This window comes from Danio rerio, chromosome 3, assembly GCF_052040795.2.
Source record: "Danio rerio strain M-AB ecotype USA chromosome 3, GRCz13ab, whole genome shotgun sequence".
Lineage (NCBI taxonomy): Eukaryota > Metazoa > Chordata > Actinopteri > Cypriniformes > Danionidae > Danio > Danio rerio.
Window position 1 is genome coordinate 26,814,052 of NC_141023.1, and position 8,301 is coordinate 26,822,352.

The window sequence follows — 8,301 nt, forward strand, 5'->3', positions numbered from 1 at the left end:
TTTGGAGTAAGTGCTGAAAGACTTGGTGGATCAGCTGTTTTAAATGGCTCGAATCTTGATACGTTTCATTCACTGCATGTTCAGACCAAATGGCCACTAAATGTAAAATCTCTGTTGCTCAGGATATGGTAGGATTATGGTAATGCGCACCTGTCAAACAATATTGGTGAACGGGGGGGACCACGCTCCTACGTCATGTTGCAGTCAGTCTCAAAACCGCACTGCGATGACACAGCACATTTCGAATGCATTCTTCGGAGAATGCAGCCTCTGAAATGAGGCACAGCTCATGTCTTCATGCCTAAATGCATTGAGTTGCTGCCATATATTGGCTAATTAGACATTTGCGTTAACGAGCAGTTGGACAGGTGTACCTCATAAAGTGGCCAGAGATTGTATATCGCAGCAGAACAAAACCGTGCAATGCCAGATTATTCTAATATTGTGCAGCCTTAGCTTGATGAATAATGATGATATAAAATGAAAAATCGTGGATGGTTATATCAAATTGAATAAAACGGATGACATGATTAGAACAGAACAGTACCCAAACAACTGCGAGACCAATAGAGGTTTAAATCTGCTTACTTTTTAAGCAACCCTGAAGCTCCCGGCTTTAGAACCAGTGCTTTAAAGTTATACACATTCATCTGACTCCCAACATGCCATACAGTATTTCTGAGACTAAAGTTAAAGAAATTTTTCCTTCCAGTGCTCCGTCAATTTTAGCTACAAACTGAATGACAATACCTTAAAATAAGCGCTAACATTTATCACCGCTTTTGAGCTGGAAATAAGCTGGAATCAGCAGTTTTGAGGGAAATGATAATTTGCTTCCTTGGCAGAAGTTTTCAAGACATTTAGAGAAGTTGAAGAGTTTTCGACCTCAAGGTAAAAAGCTGTCATTTTATGTGTTTTTTTTTTTTCAAAGTTGGACAGCTGGAATATCCACCTAACTCAGATAACAGGAGCAGCGCTCAGTCCATTCGAAGGATGATCCCAGCCACAAATCTATAATACTCACTCTGAACTCTAAGTACAGAGCCACTGTTGATGGCCAGGTCATTTGAAAGATTGCAAAGGCCCACGGTGGTGCTTTATGGAGCCGTAAATCTCCAGAGATCTACATGAGGCTGTCCAGGCAGATTGCCCACCTATATTTTAAGGTCCGAGATGAATGAAAGAAGCTGTCCAGTCCCTTTAGTGTGCTTTAAAGCCATCAACTTCAGTGGTGTCTCTGCTACAGTTACTCATACTTGTCTTTGGCCATATATATAGATTGCAAGGTGCAAGGGACACAGCTCCATTTTTTTTCTTACACGTGACACTGATCTGGTTTAACCAACAATTATGGAGGCAGGGAAAAAGCAAAGATTCATTTCTTTTCAGATTGCTTTCAGGTGTCATTCATATGTTATATGTCATATATGACCATTTACATCCAATGGTGTAAAGTAACAAACTACAAATCCTCAAATGACTGTAATTGATTAATTTTTCTCAGGAATTGTAATTTGCTGAGTGGTTTTTATTTGTTTTTTGTCTGTGGTAATTGGCTAAAGTAGAAAAATGAGTCCTGCGATTCCTGTCCAATCAAGACATGGGCGCTTTATAAATGCAGCAAACCTTTTGGAAGCATTAAAAATATCCAAGAAGATGTTCAAAATCTTTACACGCTATGACCTAGCAACTTTTTATAGACTGCATGTCACTAATGAGAAAATGAAGGGTGTTGACTGTATGATTGCTGAAATCACCAAACAGCCTTAAACAATCACTAAATGAAGAATGGAAGTAAGATGGTATAAGGGAAGGACCGAACTAATGAAGGAGGGAAGAACCAAATGAAAGAAGGAAGGATTTAAGGAAGGACTGAATGGACGAAGGAAGGAAGGAACAAACGAACGAATGAATGAACAAGGGACCTAATGAAGGAAGGAACAAAAGAATGAATGAGTGAGTGAATGAAGGACCAAAAGAATGAACGAATAAATGAGTGAGTGAATAAATGAAGGGAGGAATGAAGGAAGGAATGAATGAATGAATGAATGAATGAATGGAGGAACAGATGAACGAATGAATGAATCAATGAATCAATGAATCAATGAATGAATGGAGGGAGGAAAAAGGAAGGAAAAAATGAAGGAAAAAACAATTGAAGGGAAAGGACAGAACGAACATACAATGAAAGGAAGGAAGGAACAAACAAACGAAAGGATATAGGATGATAAACTGAATTCACTACAGCATGTTAAGTTTACACATGCCTTCACAAACTGCATGTAAAAACATCGTTTTACATTGTAATACTTACTACTAACTACTCTTAAAAGAGCTACTATTTACTGTGAGTAATGCTTACAGCAGATAGTTTTACTTGCACTACATTTTTGGGCAAGTAATAGTACTTTTGAGTGATTTTTCTGTACTCTTTCCACCACTGTTCACATCTGCCATGTAAGCAGGTTGAATATTCACCTGACAATGCAAGTCATATGTCTCTGGAAAATGGTAAAAAATAATGTCAATTTTGATGTTGAATTTTGCAAAGGTCCATAAATCTCACTCACAAATTACACAAAAAATGTGTTTATATATATTTTATTTTTCATGCAAAACAAGCTGACTTGTTTTGACTTTATGCATTTAAGCAGACTGATAAGGAGAGAGAAAGAGAGTGTTCACACATTGTGCTCACACATTGTGTAAACAAAAAAAAAATTGCTTATCATGTCAACAATTTTGTCAAACTGTGCATAAATCATATCACAAATGCTTAAAGGTCTAAAAAGCCTTGAATAAAAGAACATAACTCAATATGAGCTTTTTGTCATAACCTAGGTTTTTCCATTTGATGATTGTGTATTGATAAATATAATTAGCAGCAGTATTGAATGAGTCAATGAGAGAGTGGGAAAGAAAGAACTAACATGGGGCTTTATTTTCATGATCTAAGTGCATGGTCTAAAGAACAGTGCGCAAGTGCACTAGGGTGTTTCCAAATGCAAATACGCTCAAAGTTCAATGCAAAGGGAGACATTGGCTTTTACAGACATAGATTGGCAAAGCCTACAGCGAACAAAGTTTGGGGTCTACAAAAAATACATGCGGGCTAGTGAGATCACAAATGCTTCAGGTTACATGCATTCACCACACACATACACCAAAGAGGCATGGTCAGAGGCAATGTAATGTTGAAGCAGAGAAAGCCAAAATGCTGTACAAATGCTGCTATTTCCCCAGAGCTTGTTCTTTTTCTCTGTATTTAGGCTTCCAAAGGACATGACACGAAGAGAGAGGTGCTTACAATCTAATTTTAATTATGTTCTACAGAATTATAAAAAATATATATAGCTAGCATTTGACAAAGGAGAGCTTCCAGAATCTCCCCCAGTTCAGTGCTGGATTCAGCTAAAACTCCTCAAAGAAGGAGCAGCTCCAACCACAATAAAAGAAGCTGTGGATTGTACGTGTATTTATTTGTTAAAATGTATCTATTACATGCTACAGCATACTGTTAACACTAGATAGTATGCAAGGACATAAACAAGGAAACAACAGGAAATGCTGTTTGGCACCGCTAATAATTTAGCTACAAATTAATATTTATCTGTCAAACTGCTGTATAGCACCCACAATCTTCAGCAGCGCTGCAGTGTCTCTCTATGCGGCCACTTTTCCCTGCATTCTACATCTTAAAAAACAAACTTGCAAAACATAAGTGAATGTTTCATGTTACTTACACATGCTTATAATCCAATTAAATGTGAAAGACCCTTGTCAGATTTTATTTCAGAGATCAAGTGTGAGGTTTTGCTGTGTCCTGTCTGATTCAAGTTCAAACTGATATGGCTAATAGCTACACTGATTGACGTTATTTACACAGCAGGGACAAAGAGCTTGCTTGGGGGCATAACGCTTTTCCTGGTGATGTGGAGCTGATTAGCAAAACACAACACATTAGCTGACCAATCAGAGCCTCCTGGGGCCACACACATGAGCACACATTGGTTTGCATAAACACAATCAAGCCTTCAAAATACACCGTGAACCACCCTTTTTAACTATTTTAAGGACAGGAAAAAGGATTGGCGCATGGTCTAAATTGGTTGTAGGTGTGTTTTTGGCATAGCGTGCATTAAACCAATTAGAGTATTATCTCCCATTCTCTTTAAGAGCAAGTTGAGGTCACACTGTAGTGGATTCGATATTTACATGATGGACATTTTAAATGGAAAAACTGAACGCTTCAGTAGCGATGAAACAGATGTGCAATTAGCCAATGTCATTCGTCTTTACTGCAAATAGGTAGCTGCCATCCATTGTGACAGGTAGGCTTTTTTAATTTATGTAGTCAGTATAAATAATTTACTTTTTAGTCTTTTTATTTTTCATATTTAAAGGTATTTGTTTGCTGCTGTGCATCCCTGTATGTGTAATAAGCAATGTGTAGTCACACTGTGGACATGCCTATAGGCAAATATTACTAATGTACTCTTATAATACATAACATATATATATAAAAACTGCTTTTAGTTGTTCAGTGGCACTCCAATTCAGTTGCATTTAAAATAGCAATGTGACAAAAATATGCCTTAACACAACTTCTTTTTAGACCCACAGCCCATGGGCACACAGATGGGTGCAAATGCACTTGCTATTAAAACGACATGGAGCAGGATGTGAAAATGATACCTGCATCAGGCTGAAACTAGCAAAACAAACACTTGAGTTGTACCTAGTGCCACATTACGCAATGGGTATGATAGGGCCCATTGTGCTTTAGGTTGATATGCAGATTTAAAAAAATACATTCAAACTGATTTAAGGAAGAACAGATTAAACTATAGAGAGCAAGGAAAGAGTGCTATCTTTTATTAGACCTATATTCACTATAGCTATGATTGCTTGATGCTTAAATTAGCAAAAGTAAAACAATGTCATCCTTGGGTTGTTTTGGCAAGTAGTGTAAATAGTATAGATAAATAGAGAAGTATATACCTGCACTGTAAATGCAAGCAGCATTCACGTGTGATTAATGACAGGGGGTTTTCACATCTCAATGATCAGACCTCAATCGCTTCTCTTCTCTCTTGAATTCTAGCCCTAAAACTGAACAGGTTTCCTCTGCTACCACACACAAACACACCTAAAAATAGACAGTGTCTCAGTGCGGCAATTATTTATCGGGTCAGTCCGGAGGGGGGTGGATTGCAGCGACACCCGGATATTAGAGCAAGGACCCTGGACCGCATCCACAGCGGAGAAGAGCATTTTACAGCTAACAAGCCCTTTGGGAGAAGAGAGCAAGCATTGATTAAGCGAATACTGCTGCTGCTTTTGGTCATTATATTGTGTTCGATAAAATATAGCTGGAGCAGGAGCTGGAACTGGGGCTGGCAGAGCCTGGCTCACCGAAGAGATGCTGAGACAGCAGAGCTGCTACTCTCCTGTACTTTTCATCTCCGTCTCTGTCAGCAGTAAGGCCTTGTGGGAAAATGACACTTTTGCAAAATCAACCCTCAAATTATTACATAAGCAGTCTGTTTAATTAAACTGAGGGAAACATTATTTCAGTGAGAATCTTCATTTACATTTTTTGAATATTATTATAATTATATTTATTGATAATATTGCTACTAGTAGTATTAATAATAATAATTATTATTATTACAATTATAATAGTAATAAAATAATCTGGTGTTTTTTCTTTAAATATTTTTGTTCCTATCATATTTATATTTTGCTGTTTATACAAAAAAATATTTTTATTGTAAATAATCATGTTTATATGATAATAATATAATTTAACATTTTTACAAATTTGTTATGATTAATCAAATTACAATGCATTGTGAGCAATAGTAGTGCAGTAGTTTGGGATTTGTACTATCTAATGCACGATTCTGGCTAAAATGGGAATCATGATTTTTTTTTTGGCTTAAAATAAAATCAATATTTTTTCGCGATTTTTGCAGATGTAAAATAGAGGTTAATATGAGTAACCTATTATTATAATTCTCCAACATACTGTAAAACAATAATAATATTGGGCCTATGTGTCTACATGTAGACTTGGAATGGTGGACTTGAATAGACTTTTAATTTGTCCTGTTCGTTAATGCCAATAAAGCGATTACATCATAATGCAACCATTAAAAATTCTGAAGATGAATTATTATGTTTGGGACATATGCTTGACATTTGTCATTGACAATATTATTAGACTTTTTTTTTTTTTACTGGTAAAATGAGACATTTGTCATTATGAGATTCCCTCCTGCATTATATTCAAAATTATATAAGCTAAAGTGGTTATACTGACACTGTTAAACATTTATTTATTATTTATTATAACACGCTGTGTTTGCTACAAAAGAAAACATTTATTAAATGCTTGTTGTAATCATAACTCTAAAATGTGATATGATCATTTTAATTATGTGCGCACTTTCAGTTTCACTTTCACTGCCAAGTGCGCTCATGTCATGGCTGCCGTCACTTTGAGAAAAAGAGAACCATACATGCAAATCATACTTCCCGCACTGCCCCTGAACGATCACTCTGTGCAACAAACTGAACCTTATTTTATCACTTTATTACTTGGTATTCATATTCTATACAAATTGTATGAAATATAATTAATTGTATGTGTGTGTTTGTGTGTGTATATATGTGTGTGTGTGTGTGTGTGTGTGTGTGTATATATATATATATATAATATTAAACAAAATGTAACAACTAAAAAAAACAGTGTAATAATTAATAATTTCTCTACATTTTGCTATTTAAACAAATTATACATTTTATTCGGAGTAAATTAATAAATAACAATAAAGTGTACCTTCAGCTTTCTTTTACCACTTATTGTAGTTCATTTTACTTGTATTGCATATTTAATTTTAATACTACGCGTTTTATTAAATGTATCAAATTCTTACAAATAAATAACTTAGCAATAATTTAGTATTTATTAAAATTTTTACTACTAATAATTAATATTCATTATAATTTATTAATTTATTTTCCTTTTGGCTTAGTCCCTTTATTAATCCAGGGTCGCCACAACCGAATGAACCACCAACTTATCTAGCATATGTTTTACACAGTGAATGTCCTTTCTGCCGCAACCCAGCACTGGGAAACACCCAAACACTCCTGCATTCACACACATGTGCTATAGGTGAATTGAATAAGCTAATTTGGCTGTAGCGCATGTCTTTGGACTTGTGGGGGAAACCAGAGCACCCAGAGGAAATCCACACCAACATGGGGAGGACATGCACATTCCACACAGAAATGCCAACTGACCCAGCCGGGCCTCAAACCAGCGACCTTCTTGGCGATTGTGCTACCCACTAATAATAATTGAAATAATAAATGGAAATTTTTGTTGCTGACATAATATAAGAGAGACAAAGTAATCAAATAAAATAATTATAGTAATACTTATTTGACAGAGCACAATCTGGATTTACACTGTGGATTTAGTGCTGTTTACCAACCTTCATGAAGAACTAAGTAAAAGGAATGATGAAAGTCTTCAGCAGCTCATGATCAGGAGCTCCAAGCATTTGTCAGGCAGGTGGAAGAAATGTTCTAGGTCAGCGGAGCTACTAGGAGCTGGTCAGACAGCGAATGTCAGGCCATTACAGTGATTAGCCGAGACCCGCGAGTGTCATCTGACAGGCTCTACTAATGAAGCATGAAGACAGGCTGAGCAAGATGACAGGACAGGCCTCTGTTCCAGTGTCCCCTCCACAGCCTGACAGCTCAGCCATCATCCAGACAACATACATGTCCCTTCACTTCCCTCCCTCACAGGCTACGACCCACTGGAAACATAGCACTGAGCTCTCGGTTTTAGGTTTCAAAACTTACAGTAGCACTGGGGACATTTCAGGCATCAGCAATCAATCCTGACCTGTCGCCTTTACATGGAGATGCAGTATGAAGAACAAAAGCAGCACAACAGGAGCATAAAGTCCATGTGAAATCAAAATCTACAATGTTTACGTTGTTAGGGCACATTGTTTTTCTTTAGGTAAATAGTAACGCATGCAGATAATCCACTGCAAAAAAAGTAAGGCTTTAATCAAAGTCTGTCTGACCATTTGCTTCCGATGTTTGGAGAGGCGGTCCTTTTCTGATGATGTCAGTCTGATGGCTTCAGCCACAATATTCTAAAACACCCCCTTTTACTGTTAGTTTGCTATTTAGGAACAGTGCCCTAAAAGAAAGACCAGCCCTAACTCATTATTCCATTTTAGTTCCTTTTTTTTATTATTGTTAACAAATCAT

General features: G+C 36.6%; 1 long non-coding RNA gene across 1 annotated transcript in view; it reads right to left on the bottom strand.

The window, feature by feature from the left end:
* Window positions 1-7,790, bottom strand: part of LOC141381206 (uncharacterized) — a 31,924-nt gene extending 24,134 nt beyond the window's left edge. Inside the window, exon 1 of the long non-coding RNA XR_015480862.1 lies at window positions 7,506-7,790. This is a non-coding gene — a long non-coding RNA (uncharacterized LOC141381206). The remainder of the gene's footprint in view (window positions 1-7,505) is intronic.
* Window positions 7,791-8,301: the final 511 nt, after the last annotated feature.